The sequence below is a fragment of the Corvus cornix genome, chromosome 4 (genome assembly GCF_000738735.6).
Source record: "Corvus cornix cornix isolate S_Up_H32 chromosome 4, ASM73873v5, whole genome shotgun sequence".
Classification (NCBI taxonomy): domain Eukaryota; kingdom Metazoa; phylum Chordata; class Aves; order Passeriformes; family Corvidae; genus Corvus; species Corvus cornix.
In genome coordinates, this window is record NC_046334.1 from 3,015,295 (window position 1) to 3,038,128 (window position 22,834).

A 22,834-nucleotide genomic window follows, 5' to 3' on the forward strand; every position below is an offset into this window, starting at 1 on the left:
TAATGAATATTTTGAACCAAAACCACTACAGTGAAGTGTTCCAAGAACTTTGATAAGACCTTTCCTTGGATATTTCCAGGTTTTGAGCAGAGAAACCATTTTCTGGTATCACAGGATAAAGCCTGTGGTGCTTTATCCTCCCCAGAACAGTCAATGAGACATTGAAGAATATTAATATGCATAAGTGCTAAGCAGTTGCAGTTCATGAAGTCACTAATTAAACTGTGTAGCAGTTTTCTTCCACACCTTGGCCTTTCCTTACCAGCTTTGGAAGTACAAAACCAGAGGCTGCTGGGCTGATATCAAAGTAGGTACAAATTCAGCCAGGCTTCAGACTTCTGGAGTAAAGATTCAAATAATGGATTTGTGTTTCAGGAGTTTGTCTTCATAAACTAGGTTTCTTCAGACTGAATTTTATACTGAAAATAAGGTTTTAAGTCAACAATATGTTTGTCAGTGTTGCTTTGAGAAAGATTGGTTCATTCATTCCTTTGCTCCTGTAACGACTGAAATGAGTTATTTCCCTTAAAATGATGGGTGTGTGATAACTCTAGCGGGCAAAGCCAGGTAGTTCCATTTTGGCTTCTCATTGGAAAAAGTAGAAATAAAAGGAAGGAAGAAAAAAAATAAACTTCAGTCTGTGCTTCATTTTGTTTTCTAAGCACTGGGAAAAACCCATTTAAAATTTATTTTTCCCTTTTTTGTTCTTCATTTTAGGTTCTAAAGGAAATGTTCACCTTTTTAGCCAGCAGGTGGGCAATAAATATTCCTTTAGAGTAGGGGAGGCAGTATAATGGGTCTGTAACAGCAGTTGTCTCCATCTGTTGCCTTTTCCTCATTTTGCATTGTAGTTTTCCTTTAGTATGGAGTTGCTGTACTTCCTTCCCTTTCTGACTGCACTTCTTTGTTCTGGATAACATCCTGGATAGGAAGACAAATACAGCTTGTGATGGAGAGAAAATACTGTCTGTGCTTCCTTTTTGAGCCCTGATAGGAATCTCTGGAAATTTAGTAATTTCTTTAATACCAGTTTTTAAACAGCTAAGCTTGCAAACAGACTAGAGGAAAAAAATAAAATTCAGTGTTGTAGTATTAAATGTTAAGAAAACCAAATCGAGACTATGGAGTCTTACCAAACTAATAAAGTGATTTTTATTGACCTCTGTAGTGATTTTTATTGACCTTCATTTTCTATGCAAGCAATTATATCCTTAGCAGAAATAAGAAGTTCCTTTGGCCTACCAGAAATACCCAGTGTTGTTTTAATATTCCTCTGAGGCTCACTGAAGACGGCAAAGCCACGAAAAGTCACGGGGTATTGCTGAGATGGTTAAACTGAAAGTTTTCCCTTTATTCTTGAAGTTCTCAAGTAAATACTTCTTACAAATTTCTGTGTCACATGAGTGGTGCTGATAGACTTGATGTATCAAATCTGACAGGTCAATGAGTTATTTACCTGGGAATTTGTTGTAAGGAAAAGCAAAATCAAGGGAAACTAATTAGTAATATTTTCTAGGAGAGCCATGATTTCTGGGATTCACAGGAGACTTGTGATTTTAAATTCTTATCTGTGGGAAGTTGCCCCTCCTTTGTGTATTGTGATTCACCTTGACATTTTCTCAGATGGGTTCTTGTTACTGGGAAATGCTGATCAGGATGAACTTAGGTCCTAAAATCCCAAAATGGGAAGTAATACTTTTAAGTAATTTTACTTGTAGAAATATGAAGGTGGAAACCTTCCTGCATCACACAGATTAGGGATAACAGTGCCAAATAACTCTACAGCCCTTCAAAGTTCATTCTGTGAGCCTTCCTTTCAATGAAAAGGAATTTTACTGTATTCTCAGTAAAGCTGCCCAAAAATTAAATCAATGCAGATGTAAGTAAATACTGTTAATGCTTTAATCCTCTAACAGAACTCAACTCCCATAATCTGCAGAGGAAGAGCACCATAGGGAGAAAAGCAGATTTGAGTTATAACTGGCAATGTAAGCTTTGAAATAAGAGATTGTTAGAAGGTACACTGCACTTCAAAAGTAATGTACTCAGTGCTAGGAAGCTGGCAGCTGAGATTTCAATGAAATATGAGGAGAAAATAATATCAAACAATATGGTCTCTATATACTTTTACAGGCCAAGCACAAATAAAAAATTGCTCTCTGTTATGACAGTGTGAAATATAAAATGTGAGGCTGAATATAATATTCTGGCAAGTGAACAATCAGAGGAGACAATTACTGAAGGGACTGTATCAGATGGTTCATGTGGTGTTTCAAACCTGTAGTGTTTGAAGGGATCAAAGTTCTCCAGACCTTTGCTCTCCTGTCCTTTCCTATATTGCCAAAAGCTAACAGAGAGAAGAGCTACAGCAAGTAACATTTAAAAGTATTTAAATAGCTCTGTGTTTAAGTAGGTCCGTGTTAACAATTGAGAATGACAGGAATACTTGAAGGAGAAATATTCAGGGTGCCAAAGATACCTCCTGTTCAACTGTTCAACTTTTTGCTTCGCACTACCTAAACAGTGGAGTTTGAGAACTACAAGCTACGCTTTAAATCATGCTGCAGATGTTCTCTGTAGTTCTCCAGTAACTCAAGGAGAGGTAAACAAAACTCTTATTCCCCAATCTGCAGATAAGGTTGGCAAGTGACTGATGAGGTCTGCTTGCTGACAGTGTAATTATTGGAGGTCAGAGCAGGGACAACATAAACTGGTAATTATTCACATACGAGGTTGCATGGGTAATTGGTTGGGTTACACTCTGTCAAGGCACATGTTCAAACTGCTTGAATAGTAGGGAATATTCTCATGGATACAGTTTTTTCTCCTTAAGGGTCTCATTCAAAACCAGTTAAAATCAGTGACTCATGAACTTCAGTAAGTTTGGTATTAAGACCTGAAAAGTGCAGGGTGTCTGAGTTTATCTTTCTTTATTTATTTGGAAGGAGTGCAGAGTACAGTATAAATGTTTTATCTCAGATAAAGCCTTCACCTTAGGGGCAGTGTGTTTGCTCTACCATGGCCTTTTTTGTTTATACTACTCTTACACATTTCCACATGTATTAAATGTGTTGATTTGCTTATTATTTCACAGATGAAGCATTGTCTTCTCTCTAAGGATTGCCATTTGCAGAGAATTATTGTTCTCAGTGTATTTCTCTTCTTTTTCCATAGGTGCCACACTGACCTGCCATGTTGGACCTAGACCACAGCCTCCCATCACAAAAGTAAATTAATGGATTGAAAAGACTCCTGGAAAGCCTCCTGGTTTAGCTCCTGTAAGTACTGCTTTCAGTAAGAGTGGGGGGAGAGGGGCAACTGTGATGACGACAAGACAAACTGTTTATAAGAATTCAAGTCCCAAATTGTTGTCTCTGTGCATGGCATACTAGAGAACAGTGTTTTGTTTTCCTCGGAACATCAAAATCCAAATGTAAGTATAGAAAAGGAAATAAAGAAAATTCTTTTTGCTTGCCTCAGCTGCAAGTTCATAGTTCTTAATAGTCTAAGCATTTTTATGGTTCAGAGCCAATCACTAACATTATGAAATTCAGATTTGCCCTCTGACATGTTCTGAAAAATTGGGCTGTACAGTAGCCTGGTGCAGCTCCTCAAACCATCTCAGTTTAAAGAAGTGACAGATACTACCTCTTCCCCCTCGCTAAAGCTAAACATCTCATGGCAAGCACTGTGCGAAACAGGGAACTTTGCCTGCGTTAGTCTGATAGATGTTTCTATCTAATGGCAGCTGCTTAAGTGCCTTGGCTAAGTAAACACTTGGTATAAGTAAAAATGGATCCAGATCTCATCCCCTGTTCTTTTGGATATACTTTTCACGTGTTTGCTGTTTTAATGGTTCAGTTCTTGTACAGAATTTTTTTAAGAAACAGAGCTTTTACAAAACAGTGCAATTTTTTCCTTTTTTTCCTTCCTGGCAAGAAATACTCTTGAATTAGACCCAGTAAAAATCTATTGTCTTGCAGAGAGTGCACATGCCAGATTTCTTTTCCCTCACTAATTTGAAGTGGGAGAAACAGAAGTTTCACTATATTAATGGATTGTGGGGAATATATTCATCTACCCCCCAGCTTACAAGGCAAAATGTAACAGCATACAAAACTATAATAAAAGGAATCTAGCTGCAGAGGCTGTAATAAAATGATGGTAGATGAAATCTAGCTGTGTATCACCATGGCAAGTAATTCCTAACTGAATTCACTGATCAAAACTCTGCTGTCCTGTGTAAGACAAACAAGTTATTGAAACCTGCCCTGAAGGCTTTGTGATGATGAGGCATTGCTGGGATAATCACACTCAGTAGTAGGCACCTTCCAAAGTGTGAGACTTTAATGTATCAGAACTATGCTTTTGTTGGAAATGCTGGGATCTGCAAGCACTTCCCTCCAAATTTCACATATTGAATCCTTCTGTTAAAAATGAAAGGCTCTTTATTGGCAAGCCAGGGCTCTCTTAATTTCAATTATTCTTAAAAAAAAAAAAAAAAAAAATTGCATCTACAAGGTGAGACAACTTTGACATACTTACCTGTTTCATAGTGTACAGTTAGTTGCATGCATTGAAAGATGCAAGATTATCATTGGTACTATGAGTCATGGTGTGAAAATACATTCTAAGTGAAAGAAATTAATAAATTTGTGCTGGATTATGGTCCAAATATTTTTATCTTTTTTATATTTTTCTATGAGAAAACCCTGACTTAAAACAAGGAGAAGTTCTAGCTGGATGAAAAGAATAGCTTCCAGGATGAGTCCCCTTACGAAAGACATCCTAATGAAGTGTTGCACAATTTTTGAGTGATGAGAGAAAGAATTGTATGGAATGTAAACAAAAAGTATTTTAAAGCATACAGTTATTTCAAAGAAGTTCAAATACTATCTACTTTTTGCAAATGCAAAGGGAAAATTGGCATGCTGCATCGCAGTAGTTCTTGTCATTAAGCTAATTATTACACAGGCAGTGTAGCATTAGTCACCGTTTGAGCAATTCCTGGCCCATTTATCAATATCAGTCTTAATACTTTGATTAAAATCAGATGTATATGTCAAGTGGAACCTTGATTTTCTTGCTTGATGATAATAGATATTTGCCAGAATGGCTTTATATAAAATTTTTCTTTTTTGGCAAGTCGAAAATGTGTCATATCAAGGCACTAAGCCAGAGACTTTGAATCAGCTGGCAGAATGACAAAAAGCAGAATGATATTTAAGGGAAAGAAGTAAAGTTTCTCTTGGATGAAAGACCAAAATTATTTCTGGCAAAAGAAATACCTATTGCCAAGGAGATATAAAGGCCAATCTCTGCTCAGCTACCAGCATGTCTGTCAGTAGCTGCTAGTAAAAACTTCTTCTGCTATGGAGCCATGCATGTCTCTGTGGCCCTTGTCCTTCTCATTAAAACAACCTTAGTTCTCTAATAATTTGCATGAGAGCGACCATTCCTGCTTCTTTTTTGAAATACTCCATTTGCACATAAACATTAGTAAACTCTTAATTAATAACCTTTCTGTAGTCCGTGTGCCTTATCTATTTTCACTTCTCTTTAATTTCAACTCCCTGAGGGAGAAAATTGAGTCCTTTCTCAAAGCATATGTAAAAATGATATAATGTTTTGGTAAGCTTCCTTACTGTCAGGTGACCCTGCTGATCCTCATTTATCAGGAGATGAAGAAACAAGGTAAATAAAATACTTTCTGCAACTGTAGGTGGTTATACAAAGATCTTCTCTCACCAGCCATATAAGTCACTTCAGAAGTCAGAGCCTCAGTAAGGGAGTACCTGACTTGAAAATGAGAAGAAGTGTAAGAATTTAAACTGAAATTAATTACTGTAGTGGTCCAGGCTTACTTAGGTGCCACACAATATGTATTGTTTTGTAATAATCCACTGGAATGTCATGTATGAAATATCGCAGGATAATGGTTAGGAAAATAATAATGAAAATGAAAAAATGACTGTTCCAAGGCCAGTCATATCTAAAACTCTGAAGAGGATTGGTTTATGAATGTAGGTAATACAATAATGCAGACACGCACACAACAGGTCTCACCAAACTCTCTTTGGGTTCTCCATTCTCCTGTTCCCAGCTTTCAGCTCCCACGTCATACTGGTTTGAGCTAGCACTCGAGTTTACATTTTGGAAGGTAATGGACATGCAATTTAGTGGCTTGCCAGTCATTCCTTGTTCTTGGTTCAAACCTGAGAGAGTAGGGAGGGTGGTGGGAAAGCAATGATCATCCACTTGCTTGCAGCTGCTACCTTGTAACGTGAAATCAGACACAACCTCTGGCCATCAAAGAATGCTTTTATCAGGAATAGCACAGACAAGCTGAGTATGTCCTGCCCTCTAAACACAGATAGGGGCCTTTATATTATTTTATGAAAGCAACACTAATATCAACATAACAGAAAGCAAAGTAATATTGCTGAAAAATAACACATTAATTTCTAAAGACAAGATATCTTCAGAGTCCAAATCTTGAAATTCAAGGAGAAAAGCAAAAGAGTTTGCACACTGGTGAAGATTTTGATTTTGATTTCAACCAGCAAGTGCAATAAACATGCCTGAGAAGAAGTTTTTGTCTTGATATATGCAGTTAATCCACTTCCTCACCTCTGGTCACAGTGGTTTTCTGGTCACAGTGTTTCCCAATTAGATTTCTATTTCAGTACAATTTCTATAGCAAGGAACTTGCATAAAGGAGAAGGAGTGGGAGATTTTCAAAGTACCCTTGCTAATTAGGTGTCCAGCACTCATTGATTTTGAATAGGAGCTAGGTCCCTCAGAACTCTTTATGCCTTTGAAAAATTCTCCTGTAATCTCTCCCGGTTCTCTTTGTACAGCCTCTAGCCTTCAAAGGCTTCAAGTCCACGGAAGAGACAGCACATGATGCCTAGGCTGCATTACCCTTCCTGTCAGAACTGCTATTTACAACTGAAAGGTTTCAAAAGGACAGCCTATATGTTGTTGACAGAAAGAAACTTCAGGGCTATTAATATTTTGCACATTAACTCCTTACCTGCTACAGTGCCTGCTTTGCTGTAACTTTAAACATAGGGTTTCAGTACGTCTGTGTGGATTCAATACATTTGTCAATACATTAGGCACCACTGCTTAATTCACAGGGATAGACGATTTTAAGAAACATCAAGTCAGAATCGCAGATGTAAATGATTCTGCTGTTTTCTAAAACTATGACTCATTTGTAAGGCCAGGCAAGCTGGGAATTAGTTATTTCATGTACCATGCCCAAGTGTTAAAGATTAGATGTCATATGTTTAAAAACCACGAAGTATGTATTATGTCCCTTTTAAAAATCAATTTTACTGGCCAGTAGTCAACAACTATTTCCCTATGATTCTGAATATTCTCCTAGTCCTTCTGGAAATCTGCTCAAAAACATAATAAAAAGTAATGAGTCTTTTCAGAAAGCTGATTCAGGAAAGGATTTTGTTTATTTTAATAGCTAAAGGGATGTACAGCACACAGCGAATGTTTGCTGGCACACACCGTTGGTGCAGCAAAGCAAAAGTTGTTCACCTCTGACTCTTAACTGTGGGGGACTTCTTGACTTACGGGATAGGGAGAGGGAAAGAGAGGATTCTGTTTTGCAGATATCACTAGTAAGAGGTACACACCTCTAATCCTGTATATTTTAATAAAGGCTCAGCTTACAATAAAATGCAAATTATGAGTCTAAATGTAATTCCACACCACTGGAAATGACACAAGAGCGCTTCTCATTTTGCACAGGTGAAGTTCCTCTAAAATTTAGAAAACCAGAGAGACTGCACTCTTAGTGAGGCTCTAAAAACAGGTAGGAATTCTTATTAATGACTGGTTGAATGCCTTGTTGAACAAAATGTTATCACAGATTACATCATGTGCAATCAAATGAGAAAGGACCTTGTTCTCCTATCTGTTCACTCATCTATGATGAAATAATTGCTTCTTCAGGATGAAATGTTAATAATGGCCCTTTAGATTTTGAATGCAACTAAAATGTTACATGCAAAATAAGCCCCTTCACTTACAGAATTCTATTAATTCAGCTGCTTGCAACAACTCAAATTGAAGTTTCTGGTTTTATGTCATGAGGATCTCCTAAACCATATGTGATGATGATATTTCATCTCAGAAAGTTAGCTGCAGCTTTGGTGCTTCCAGTTTAGTCAGAACAGGCTAACATAAAGCTAATAAAAACATTTCCATGGTTTCGTCTCGTCTCAATCTGCATCTTGAATGTCTGCATTGGTCTAAAAAATGACAGCAAAAACTCCAAACAAACAAACAAACAAAAAAACCAAACAAAAACCCCACAAAAAACAAAACAACAACAACAACAAAAAAAAAAAAAAAAAAAACCACCAAAAAACCCCATTAAAAAACCCCCAAATCCTCATACTATTATTGTCCACAGATGCAGTAACTGGAATGTACCAGGCCTATCCCAGGTGTGATCTCAGCTATTAAGAGGTAGGTAAAACTCCATAAAAACTTCTGAACAGCACAGTGACAACCATTCATCAAGAATCTGATTATTTCTACAAGTGCTCAGTTCACACATTTATCCTGTGGTGAACTGCCAACAAGAATTACTGTACCATTTCTATTCAAATTCTTGAAAAAAGAACCTGAAAGTAAGGGTGTGATATTAAAAAAATTTAAAATTAACTATGCTCATCCATCCAAATCATAAGAACAAAGCTAAATTTGGGATATTAAAAAGTGCTTTTGCTGTACTTCAGTTATTCGGCATTTAAATAAGTTCCCAACATTACTCAGAGGTAAATAAGTATACATTTTAAAATAGTTTTATGGAAAATTATATGTCTAATGATCTGGACTGTGCAATAAATATAGCCTTTTATCAGAACACAATCGAATCATTAGCGCTGCAGAAAATTTGCTAGGATTGTTTGATGTTAACTTACTTTTTTATTAAATCAATGGTAAGGATGGAAAGCTATTTAAATCACTCATCTCCTGGCTCACTGGCAGTCACAATGTGTTTTATTTGATCTTAAAGCCAGCAGTGAGGTTTTAAAGAAATTTCTGTTAATAGAAATGAAAAAATACTGTCTGATTTTTAATAGTAGTTCTTGAAATTTGAAGTGCATACTACTTTTTCACCATGGTTATTGCCTAGCTATACCTGTATTTTCTGAGCTTTCAAAGACATAAAAAATTAAAGACTTACCTATGTCCCTAGACTTCTCTAGATAAATTCTTTTATATTTGCAATTCACCTCATCTTCTTTGGGAAGAATGAAAAGATGTGACAGTGCCACCTTTGTGACTGAGACAATCATTTTTACTGCAATTTTCCAGCTAACCTGCAATATCTGTTCTGAAATAATGCATGCACAATTGCCTGAGGCTTATGCAAGAAGTCCGAATTTGTTTTTTGTTCTAAGTTTTCCAAAATTAATTGAATGAAGGCTCAGTGTTTGCTGACATTACAGCCATAAACAGAACATGGTGTCCCAGGCCAGAGTTCAGGGAAGGGTAGAAAAACAAGGAGCCTTTTTCAAGGATTTCTTTTAGCACATTTTCAGGTTTACTTACACCAAAGATTGCCCCCAGGCCTACAGGAAGGTATTTCATTACTTGCTTGTAACATTTTATGGTTTTTAGAAAATATTGCCTTTATGTTTGATCCAACTTTAGGGAAAGTATCATTTCCATTTCTTGTTCTGCATCATTTGATCTTCCTGAGGTAAGGAAATTGAAAGCACCTTGGCAGTCATTGTAGGCATACTGTGAAGTTTTCTTCTAGGAACACTAGTGCTGAATTAATTTGGTTTAATGCAAACTGAGGTTTAATCTCACCTGACTAGAAATAATACAAAGATCACAATATAGATAATTTTCTAGATCTGTACTTAAAGTTTCTCTCCCTTTTGACATCAGAGGGGACTTTGGAGAGCTCTGTCCTTAATTTCTGCTGTAAGTGTTCAACATCGTAAATCTTCACTAGTTCTGTGTCTTGTCAGTGACTTTTGATAATAAATATATTTTTTTCTAAAATGTTGTAGTCCAAGAAAAAACGGATGATCGAAAAATTACCTCTAGGTTTATGGGTACAACTGTAAGTTGTTTGTTGTCAGAATTTTATTTTTTGTTTACTTGAAGTGATTATTGATGCATCTGAAAAGTAGCACGTTCTGTTTACTAAATTCCCTGCAAGGAAAACATTTACATGTTTTATAGAGACCTAAGTCACTGGCATAGAACAACAAAGGTATCACAAGTGAATACATTTCACTTAATTGCAGGAGACGTGTGATCCTTCAAGGGGAAAAATTCAAATAGGTAACACTTCAAATGCAGGGAACTTTTGTTTCTTTGAACGATTAAATTAATAATAAGCTTAACATAAAAAAACCCCAAACTTTTATTATTCTGATGACTAGAGGATGTTGATTTGTCTCATTTATTTAGAACAAGAAACAATTTAAATGTAATAGCTTTGATTTTGCTCAATGTATTTTCTTAAGGATTCTTCGTAACCCAGAGTGGGGGTTGAGGGTAAGAAAGGTAGGAGGTGAAAGATGGTGGGGCAGTATCACCAATTCAATTTAATTTTAAATTCTAAAAGCCTTTTCAAGATCAAATCAAATATAGAGGGGAAAATTAGCATAAGAATCACCAGCAATAAAAATAAAGAGAAAGAATAAAGTAATTGCTTTTCACTAAAGTTTAAAGCAAAGCAATAACAGAGAAAATACTGCAGCTTAGAAAATGATTTGCCATTGCAATGATTCATTTCTAGCCTATAATAGGTGTTATTTCCCTGCTTTGCAGTAAGGCATTCATTACATGCCCAATTTAGAGCAAAGTTAGCCACAGAATTCTTTATAAATAATCAACAGTCACTCTTCAGCTCATCTTCAATGCTACATCAGCATGACAACCTAGACGGTAACAGTGTAGCACGACAAGAAAATGTGCACAGTCATTGTCTAATACTGCCTTATTAGCTGAAAGAATAGGCAAAAATGACAGGAGTTCATTGTATAATTCATTAGTCCAAATTCCATTCCCTTTGGAATCAGCATTAAAATGCTTGTTGTTTCGAATGAGTGCGGTGTCAGAAGCGTATGTTTTTCAAATGTGTGCCCTGGATAACGATTAATGTTGTACTAGAAACACTAATCTGGTGGAAGTCTTTGTGGTTTTAGTGCATGTCACATGCTGTGAGTCCAAACATGTCCTGTCACATAGGAATAATTGGTAAGACCAGTCTGGTCTAGTAATACTTCTACACCCTCTTTGTGTCATATACAAGGTGGGCAAAGCTGCATCCATTTAGGTCAATGAAATAACATTACAGAAAGGTGGGCTTGGCTGTAATTGTACCCATCAGCAATCTACCACCATGAATTCTTACCCACTTAGTGGTTACTGTCAGTACATTAATTCTCAGAAGAAGAAAGATGTACTGGTTTTGTGAAGGTACAGTCCTGAAGAAAGAACCCTTCGAAGTAATGTAGGTAACTAACTTTCTCATTCTTAAAGTCTAGGAATTTCCAGAGTATTCTGTAGTAAACAGACAGCGAGGAGTTTCCAAAGACATCTTTTCTTACTCTGCTAACTGCCTATGAAACTGTCACATTTATTTTCTTTGCACCAGTCTTTAGGGAACTTAAAATTTAAGGTGAAATCTGTGTACAATTGTAAACACATCCAAAACACCACATTTTTTCAGGTGAGTGGGTTATGATAACTCATTTCCAAGAAATTGTTAAGGGAAACATTTGAAATGAAACTTTCGTTTCAGGAAGCTTTTAAAGCACCTGGGTTTTTACAGTATACAATATACAATTGTATATTGTATAGGTACTGACCTGTAAATATGAGGAAAGCAGTATGTCTGTTTACAGGTTAAAAAAAAAAAAGCACTATAAAATACGTCACTCAAAATAATAGTCAAAAAAATATTTAGATTCTGCCACTCCTGATGTGCCTTTGCTTACTGTCATAAAATGCTTCCTTAGAGCACTCTCAGCTCCTAAGGATTGTCTGTTGAAGCAATAATTTGAAGAAACAGTCTATCTGTCTGGAAATGCCATTGTCAAAATAAAACAGACATATTTTCAACTCTGGGATGTAGCTGTGATGAAAATATAACAGTGCTGAAGTCACTGGCAGATTTGTCCCTGGGTCTGGTAGGTCTGAGGTTTCATCTCAGATCTTCTAATTTTAATGATTTTACATATTCATTGTCTACCCTAAAAGGGCACATCAAGAAATACAAGCATTTAGTTATTCTGATGCACAAACCAGGGGAGCAGGCCAGGCCATCTGGCATCTGAAAAAATATTATGATTACTGGAGACTTGTTTCCAAAATATGACTTGCTGAATTGGTATTTTCATTTCAGCAAAAACAAACAGGTTAAGAGCTTCCTCTTTGAAGTTTATTTTATTTCTGCACAATACAACAGATGGAAGTGCTATTCACCCCACTCATCACTAAGCAGGAAGATTGAACCTTATTTTGAGAAGTCTACCAGCTGAAGTTTACAGCTTCATCAGGAACATATTCTAACTTCTGGTATCATTTCTTGAACAAGTTACAGCTTTGTGCATTGTGTTTTGTCTGGGATACGTTCCAAGTTTCAGAGACCTGCTCTCCACTTATTTAGAGTGGATGTTGTTTGAAAAGTAAAATGTCTTTCTAATAAGGGGCTGCAAAGTCATAGCAAATAAATGCAGCCAACAGTGTGCAAAATGACACATCTGTGGCCAAGTACACCTTTGTGGGAAGGCACTGGATCTTAATTAGTTGCCTAGGAATCTCTGCTGCTACCTGACAAGGTCTTCTTGCTGCAGGTTGGCTACAAAATGGAATTGTTTTAACCTCATTTTTTGAAATGAAAAAAATAGAGATGCTATTAACCCACTTAGCTGAAAAAAACTTCACTGATTCAGCTGCCACCATGTTGGGTTCCTGACTCTTAGACATCCTGTATAAAATGAAATCAAATAATTGAACAAAAAGGGCAGTGGCCTTAGGTCCAACCTGGATTCCTCCCTCAATTCCACTTCATTTGTAAGTCCTATGTATTAGAGGCAATAATTAATTTTTTGTCAGCAGTCAACAAATTCACATAAATCATATCTGTATCATCCATATTTCTAGGCTGTTAAAGAGGACTGGAAAAGTTACTAACTCTTAATGTCCATCCCACCATGGGAAGAAAAGAGCATGGGCATGCCATGAAAAGAGCAAACATGATGCATTTTTGGACTGTGTGCCTAGATTTAAGACAGTAGGAGAGGTGATAATAATAATATTTTGATGTATAGCTGTAGAATAGGTAAATGTACAGAGAAAGAGCAACAAAGAACAGAACCAAACAGAAATAATAATGACACATTCTGATAGGTAACAGTATTGGGTAATACAGTTAGAAGAGCCATTTTTCTAAGGTGTATAGAAATGCTGAAGAGACTAATTTAGGAGTTTCAGCTATAAAAGTTTAATAGCAGAGTAATATTACAAAACAGAAAAAATAGCCTAGCTATTGAAATTACCATTATAGCTATATATATTTGGCTGTAGAGTGCTATTGCCAGGAACGGTACAACATCTGCACTCAAGTCAATGAAAACTTTTAAAATATAAAGTCCCATAGCAACCAAACCAGAAAAAGTCATGGAGCTCTAGGCAAGGTAATAAACACCACTGAGTTTTATTACTCTGAGAACTGAGGAATGAAGAAAGTTGCACCATGAGCTTTGTGAGCTTTTGAGAGAATATTCAAAAATTAGGTTGAATTCTCTGAAACTGAGCTTAATAGGTGGAGTACAATGGAACTGAATTCATAAGAACCTTCTCTCTGTTACAGGCCATGCTTTGCTGGCTAAAAATGTCACCCAGGCAGAAAAGAATGAAGGCATTGGAATATCTCTGCCACCTTCTGCCCCTCAAGTCATTACTTGTATAAGTACTCAGGCGAGAATAGGGTACTGTAAGGCACACTGAGATAGAAAACAACTATTTTATGACAAATTAGCTTCAGACATTACAGGAGTCTGTATTGGGAAAATAAAGGAACGCAGAAAGATTCTACCATGGCAGTCATTTAAACCAATGCCGCAGCCTGGCGGAGTGCTCAGGACTGTCCTTGGTGCGTTCAAGTAGTAGAAGGACTTGTGTGCAGTAGAAGGACGTCTGTGGTTTTGTCACTATTGATCAGTGGGGCACAGAATTCCAGTTTATTGTGATTTCATTTCGCCAGCCCTAGACTGTGGAAATGAGTAATCTTTAAACACATTTGCAAAGGGCTGTAAATGTAATTAATAAGCAAAGCTACTCTGCAATGTAGGTGGAAAAGCCCCCTTAGATCAAGGATGCCCAATATACTTTTCAGTCTTGTCTAACCCATTGGAACTTCCAGATTTATGTTTCCTGAAGGCAAAATCTGAGAAACTGATGAAGTATTTTCACTTATAGCAGTTTAAATAAGAAGGTGGTCTTTGTATTAAGCTTCTGCAGCAATCTATGTCTTGTGGTCATATCAAATCCTACTGATAATTTAGATGGCAAGGAATAATATAATGAAGAGTTAAGTTTGTCAGTCAAATCCATAAGGATAACATCATTCCACTTCAAAAGAAATGATTTCTCCAATGAGTATCTAATTTACATGTAAACAATGGTTATTTTTAGTTAATTAAATGTCACGATTGTTCAAAGTACACTTACTGATACTTGTGATGTAGTTAAATCATAAACAACACAGTCAAGGAAAAATAATTTGAGACACATTTGCTTGGACTTGCTGCTACTGGAATATCCCTGCAATTGAATTTTGCTTCCTGGAAATGGGACATACGTGGGTAGCTCCTTTTCTGGCTCTAGTACTAACTAGTATAGTAGCAGGGCTGTTCTCCTTTACAACTAAGAAGGGAATCTGCACTGTGTGTCTTAAGTTATTATTGTATTTCCTGATTTAGAATCGAGATCTGTAACACAGAGTGGATATCTTATCACTTCATTATTTTGGTAAACCAGAAGCAAATGCTGACAAAAGGCATTCCTGTGTTCTCAGCAGTACAGTTGATTTCTTCTCCTGAGGTTTACTTTATGGCTAGAAAATTTTATAGTGACAGCTGTATATCTTATTTTTGTTTGGTTTGTTTTCTGATGTTGATCTTTACTGATTCTTGCCTGCAGTGTATCCTTGAATTTGAATGAATAGACAGTTTATTGTGGAGGAAGAGGAAGAATATACGCAGAGGACAGAGAGGATGGGAATTGGAAGGCTTTGTGGCCTTTAGATTCTGTCATAGCAATTTGATTTCTAATCAGAGACTTTTTTTATTATCCTGGCATCACCTGTCATCCTGATGAGGATAATGATTTAAGTGTGGTACATATGTACTTCCTTTAAATTAAAAATAGGCTCCTTTTAGCTCTGTGGCTCTTCAGGATGTCTTTCATTTTTCTTTGACAAGTTAACACTGGTTTTCATTTTAGCTCAGAATGCAGTTCATAAAATACAAGTAGACAAATTCTGCCAGGGACCATGACTTGTAAAAGCATTTGTAAAGGGATGGCACATTTTCTAAATGTTTTGTTTGTAAAGTAGCTATTAATCAAAAATTTCACTATGCAACAAACAACCGAAAAAAGATTGAATTCACCTCTTTTCGTAAGAAGGAGCTGTTTGTGATGATGGAAATTAGAGATATTTTAGCAGAATTGAATGCCCTCACTCACAGAGCTGAAACCCTGGGTACTGCACGACATGATATGAAACCCAGCTGGAAATCCTTATTTTCTTACTCTGTTACAAACTTGATGGATAAGGAAGTTATGGTTGACCTTTCACGAAAAGCAAATCATGATGTATATATATATATATATATATACCTATATTATGTCCCCACTGGATTCCTTATTTATATATATATATATATATATATATATATACATGATTTCTGTTGAAGAACATGTGTAACTGTGTATATTTCTGCTTGGGCTGAGGTTTTTCCTTTATTAGTACTATTGTGTGGATCACCTTGTTGTGATGTATTTTTCAATGCAGAAAGAGAAAATAATAGCATATTTTTTAATGTAGGAATGCAAGTTTTCTGTATCTTGAGGCTATCTCAAGCGTTATTTGGATTAAATGAATCATTATTAGGATTAAAATAGGATTAAATGTTAGGATTCCCACTTTGAGGTAATTGGCCTGTGTTGATCTGAGGGTTAGGGACCACAGCATTTTCAAAACCTTGCTCAGAGGTTTCTCACCCTTAACTTCGTGTCACTCATATAAATGTATCATTTTTGGAATTAATATTTGTCATTTGAAATGATGTACATGTAGAAGGAAACACCCACATTGAACATCATAACAAAAACCTAAATATGGGCAAACTGGTGATGATCCTTGAAAGAAATTGTAATTAAGTTTTTAATTATTTATTATTACCTCTGTAATCATTTCATGTCTGAACAGTAGCTCATAATAAAAAATCTCTATCACCTAGAGCTGTGAGGCAATGGCTTTCCATTAGTCATCATACCCTGCATAATGAGCAGCATTGCTAATGAGACACAACACACTTCAAAGTTATTCAATCAGCAGTCTGAATAATGAGATTTTACACAAAAATGTAAATACTGAGCATGCAACAAAAGCAGTAAGGTGGATTATAGCTTTTTCTTTTAAGCCACCATGAATGGAAAGATTGAAAGGAATTTAATTACTTTTTATAAGTAATATAGTGTTCCACAGATTCATAAGAAAACAGAATAGGCCAGGGCACTTGGTGCTTTAGAAGAATATGAATTTAAATAATAGACATAACTGCTAAGAATAAGCTTTATTGGAAGCTGTAACTTTGCGTTTAAATTTTTGTGGGAAACATCTGCAAAACATTTCTTATAATGAATCAGAAGAATATTAATACCATATTTGACAAATATGTCAGACTTAGAGATCAGCCTCTAGTATACATTGATGCAAATTACATTAAAATGTAATATAATATAATATAATATAATAGGCATCAAGCCTGTCAGAATTCAAGGAGCATCTGGACAATGCTCCAGTCATGCTGCTTAACTTTAGGTAGTCCTGTGAGGAGCACAGAGTTGGACTTGATCCCGATGTGTCCTTTACAATTTGAGATATTCTATGTTAACATAATATTACATAACGTAACAGCAACCAGAGAAAGGATGATGTGTGACTGAGAGTTGAACATAATTTTTTCACATGTACAATCATACGGTTTTTAAGCCTGCTACTCGAGAGAAGCAAAACTAGAGGACAGTGTTTCAGTTTTATTTAAAATGCCAGGAAAATCAGTATCAGAACTGTTAAAACTAATGGCAGTTTCATGGTAGTTATTACTGAAAAATAAAAATTTTTACTGATTGAAACCAGGAACATTTGGGATTTGACTTTGGATGTTTTGGAAGGTCTATGTTGCAGGATCATGCTTTTTTCAGAATAATTCCTATCCATTTATAGGAAATAAAAAATTTCTTTGATGTAAAATTCTGCAAATATTCAGGTGGCTCTTTATAAATCAATCAGTAGGTTATGATTATTAGTAATACCAAACTCAGTTTTATAGCAGTGTGCTCCCTTTATAATCATGTGAGCAGGGAAAAGATTTGCTGCTGGCCATCTGCTGTTCAGGCAGGCTGCACTAACCTTTCACCTGCCTGAAAGAATGAAGGTGCTCTTTAGAAAATGACACCAGAATTGTATTTAAAATTATTACTTGGAGCTGCAAAAAATTGTCAAAATCTGAACCAGTAATGGATACAATATAACTTTGAATTACTGAGTTATATTGCATTTAAGAGAAATCCATTATATGGGTCCTACAAAATCGATTATCCCTTATGGAAAGAACAAACCAGCAAAGAAACGAAAAAAACCCTCCAAGCAAAACAAAAACTTGTCTGAAAAATAGGCAAATTTCTAGTGAATATTTTTTACGTTGCTGATTTCACTAAATCTATTTTTAAAATGTAAGCCACTAATTATCTCTGGTTATCAAACCAGATTTAGTGGCTGTGAGCTGAATCTCAGTGTATTCAGACTTCAAATGCAAACCATGAAGTTTTTTCTGTCCCCAGTTCAGTGAGAAGCAACTCAACCAAAATCAATAAAGAAATGTCAGTTGTAACAAACTTGTACAGAAGAGATTGGGATTAGGATTTCCGAATTTATCTGTTAAAAAGGGATTGCAACAAAGGACAGTAAACTTATTGAGCTTCAGAAACTTTTTGCTACTTATAAATATCTGATGGTTTAAATACCACTCCTCACAAAATTCATTGCTTCTATTGATCAAATGTGTTTTTAGCTCAGAAGCACATATTCTCTTACTATGAGGTAGCTAGCTGTAAACTGGACCAGGCCTTAAAACAATGGCCCTATAATTTTTAAGTGTTCAGTAATAATGTTAATCATGATTAACTCGTTTAGTATTAATTTGGTTCTCATAAAATGCTTGTATAGACCTTCTAGACTAATTAGCTTGACCTTAATTTTGAAGGGTAACCAATGACTGTCTAGTGTTAAAGCTTGACTTGGAGCGGAAGGCAGGCTGGGAGCAGATTCCTGAGCACCAAGTTCAGCCTTTTGAAATTTCCTTCCCACCCTTTGACAATAACTTTGCTGGATAAATACAACATTGACCCAGTTTGCTGATTGTCAATGAATAATGAGACTTTATGTTCAAAAGGAAAAGATTTTGTGGATCTTGTATACCTGTGGATCTCCTTAATTTCTGTAATGTTTGATGTAGTTAAAACTTCTCTACTCTTCTGGGAGTAATAATGCTTGTACATCAGCACAGGAATGTTTAAGAGGGTCTGGAATAAAAGCATATGCCTTAACACCAAGTTTAAACATAAAAAAATTAAGTGTATTTAACATATATTTCTTCAAAAAGGGCTGCACCACACCAAGAGGGAGAGACAAATAATTCCCTGAGAAAATAGTGATTTCATTTGTCCTGTATGCAGGACATCATGACTCCAATAAGATCATACAAATTTCTGTCTCAGCTTTACCGTAAGTGAGAAAAAGATTGTGCATATCACTTCCTTTGCTGTGCCTCCCTTCTAATATTCTAATAGATCTGTCTCTTACTAAGAGACAGAGTTTGAAAATGGTGTTATTAAACTCTGAAAATGGTCTGCAAATCATTGTTCCCCTAATACACATTTTTCTTCAGGGAACCCTGCCACAAGGATTTGCACAGCCGTTCTGTGTACACAAACTACCTTAACACAGGTATTGACTCCCATGTGCTTCTAAATGAAACCTGAAACTCCATTGTACCTGAGATTTTATTAATTCAGCATAACAGGGAGGAGGTGAGCCAGTGGTGAAAACACCAATCTGAGGTGCCACTATCCTATAGTCAGACACTCACACTCCTGACATGTTCATTTGAAGCAAATATTCCTGGAGGGACAGAGATAAGGTGGGTTTATCATTCTTTACTATTAATGCAGTTCCAAAACATCTTTTTTACCTGCAGATTATTTTACAGTGTAGGATAAAACCACTATGTACATTTTAGAATTGCAAGTTGAACAGTGTGTTTTCTTCCTGGGAATGCACCTCTGTACCATCTGTATACTGCTAAGCTGCATCTCATGCATTTTGTAAAGCTCATTTTTCCAGGGCCACTTTATGGCTCAGGATTTAGTAATAATATGCATTTACTTTTAAACCTCCTTTGGATTCCTGAGGTACTTCTTAATTTGATGAAGTGCTTTCTTTCATTTTATAATTCAGAATCAACAACTTATTGACACCTTCATACTTGAAAGAGTTTGGGGTGTTAAAGTGTTTCTGCTTTTGATTTTATCTCAGACAAGAACCTCTATATTCATAATACAAGTTTAAGAGAAAGTAAAAGATTCCATCTCAGCTGTGAGAGATCTGCCCAGATGTTCTCACAACTTCTAGTCATCTCTGAGCTCCCTAAAGCAGATATTCTGATCATTTTAGCAGCCAGGGAATAGAATAATCTAAACCATCCCAACTCCATTAATGTGACCATTTCAGACATGGAAAAACTGAGGTGTGGAAATATATATAAGGTCCTTAATTTATACATTTTGAGGCACTTTTACTCACCTTCTTAATCACACATCAACAACTAAATAAAACCACTAAGGCTGTTTTTTAGGAACCAGCATTCTAGAAGAAGTCTGGCTTATGATTTCTTTTGTTCCTGTTTGTTTTGTTTTGGGGTTTTTTTGAGAAATAGTGATGATTTTTCTAAACTGGGATTTTAATGAAGAAGCCAGTGACCCATCCTACACTGACAGAGAGGGATACTTCAAGTACAATAGTTTGATTGCCAGAATTTGACACAAAGTAGATAAGGTATTTTATCTTTTTCATACACTAGATTATGCATTCTCCTTACTTTGGCATTTCTGATATATTTTCTGAGAACCAATTTTGTCTCATGTAAATGGTTCTCTGGAGAATTTCTTGACTAGAAGCGGCAGAAATGAAAAATAAAGCCTACCATTAGGAGAAAAATATTTTCCATTGTTGGCACAAAAAATACTCAAAATATGCACATGGCCAGGAAAACCACTATTTGAGTTTGTTCAGAAAAATATCATGCTGTTTTGTCAAAAGTAACACTTGTATCTCATGAAATTGGGCAAGACAAGCAGTCCAAGTTATAGAGAGATGATAAATCACTCCTGTTCTTAACCAAAAGAGTCTCAGGCTGAGAGCTATATACATTTTAAAATTAAGAAGCAGTAGAAGTGAAGATCATTTGCTAACAAATATAGATGCATCTCAAACCCATTTGAAAGCCAGACATTCCCCTTCTGCCAAGAGACAGGAAAGAATTTTGAGCACAGTTGAAACTGTTAAAGCACAACAGCAGTTAATCCTCTTCATTCATTACCAAGTTATGGCTGGAAATAATAATTGCACTGAAACCAATGACCACACAATGAATAGAGAGCACTCCACAAGTGATCACTGTCCAGGTATATTCCTGATTGCTTTTGGTCTGCAGAGGATAGAACTGAATTAAGTAATTTCTAGCCTTCTCTCGTTACCCAGGTAGGGCAATTTGTATCAAATCACACCAGAGGTTCACATAGCTTATCCTTATTGTGCAAACTCAAGTTACACTAATGCAACTGATAAAATTTACTCACCACCTTCCAAGAAAGAGGGATATGAGAGATCCGTGGTAGAAGGTACCTTTGTTCTACCTAAGATTTAGAAGAGTGCAGGGGAAAAAAATTACTTGACGTTATATAGGGCTCACAGCGTTACAAGGCTCATTATATTTTCTCAAAATCCAGGTTATATTTCTTGGCATCTCCTCAGACTTTATCAGTGCAGAGATTCTGACTCTGTTCTGTTCATTTGCACTGCAGCCCAGATTTTTTCCTGTCACCACATGTACCGTTGCTTTCTTGCTTTACACCTTCTCTCCTGTGGAAACTTCTCATTTCCATTTGGCACTTCTGTTCCCTGCCTTGCTTCAGAAAACCTTCATCTTTCCTCTTACTGTTGCAATCTGCTAAAATTCTTTAGCTCCTTTCAGGTGATTCTGACCACCATCAAGCTTCAACCCACCTACAGGCCCCAGACTAGGTCTCTTCTTGTGCCCCAATATACAGACCTGAACTGAAACCAGCTACTGTGAGGTTTGGCAACAGCACTGGCATTGTGACTCTAATATAAAAATCCATGTTATCAGACCCTGTCAACATTTCTTCAGGTTTAGGTGCTCTGATTTTTCTTTTCACCTGATTTTTTATTTCTAAGGTAATACATTTTCCTGGTTAGAAACTAGCTGAGATTTCCCTGATTGTTGTTAAAATACCACAAAAGGGTGCAAGTCTTTTATGTCCTTGCAAGAAAATTTCAATGTATGTGCAAGAAAAATAAAAAAAATCCCTGTTTCTTTTTTTTCTGAGATGATGAGTTAATCCTGTTAATGGTTTTCCTGTTTCTGCTGCTGTGCTTCCCCCTTCTGTGCAAATACGGGCAGAGTTGCTGGTGTTACATAAAGAATATATAGCAGTAGTTTATTGTCTTCTTCAAATTAAATATTCGGCACATTTTTTTCCTGGTGTTCTTTTCTCCTTTCCTGAACACCTTTGTTGCCTATTACCATAGGCAATATAAACCTGGTTGAAAAGAAATCATCTTTATAGAAACAAGAAGACTGAAACCAGATAGAAATTGCTGCAAAGAATAAATGCTAGACTGATGTTTTCAAAAGAATAAATGCTGTTTTCAAAATTTTGGAAGGTGTACAAGTAATATTCTTCTGTAATCTATTTCCAGAAGTCTCCTGCATTGTGTAAGTCACTCCTTTCATCAATATCTGTGGCCAGGCAGATCCTAATACTGTCAAAAGATATTCAAACATGATTATTATTTCAAATATCAATGGATATTTTCCCAGCAAATGGATTTTTGAAAATTTGAGATGTTAAAGGTGTATGCACACTGAACTCAGTAACCTGCATCCAGATGCTGATTTTCAGTAAGAAACGTGCCATAAATCAAGAGACATTGTAATTACTGATGGGTATTCTTTACATCTCAAGAGCTGGCTGAGAAGACTGAAAATGTGTATTCTTTGCTTACAGTTGAGGTTGGAATTAGTCCTTGCCATGGCACTGGTATGAAGTTTGTTTTAAAACATGAAAGATCCTCTTAAGATTCCTGAAAAATGGTATTAAAATTTATTGTTAGATATTGCTGATTGTGATTGAAAACCACTTCATTAAATTACAGTAGAGGGAGATGAAGGACATCTTGCAG

General features: G+C 36.1%; 1 long non-coding RNA gene across 1 annotated transcript in view; it reads left to right on the top strand.

Moving 5' to 3' along the window:
• The first annotated feature begins 3,179 nt into the window (after positions 1 to 3,179).
• LOC120409883 overlaps positions 3,180 to 22,834 on the top strand; it is a 55,563-nt gene continuing 35,908 nt past the window's right edge. The window contains exons 1-2 of the long non-coding RNA XR_005601750.1: positions 3,180 to 3,278; positions 8,438 to 8,493. This is a non-coding gene — a long non-coding RNA (uncharacterized LOC120409883). The remainder of the gene's footprint in view (positions 3,279 to 8,437; positions 8,494 to 22,834) is intronic.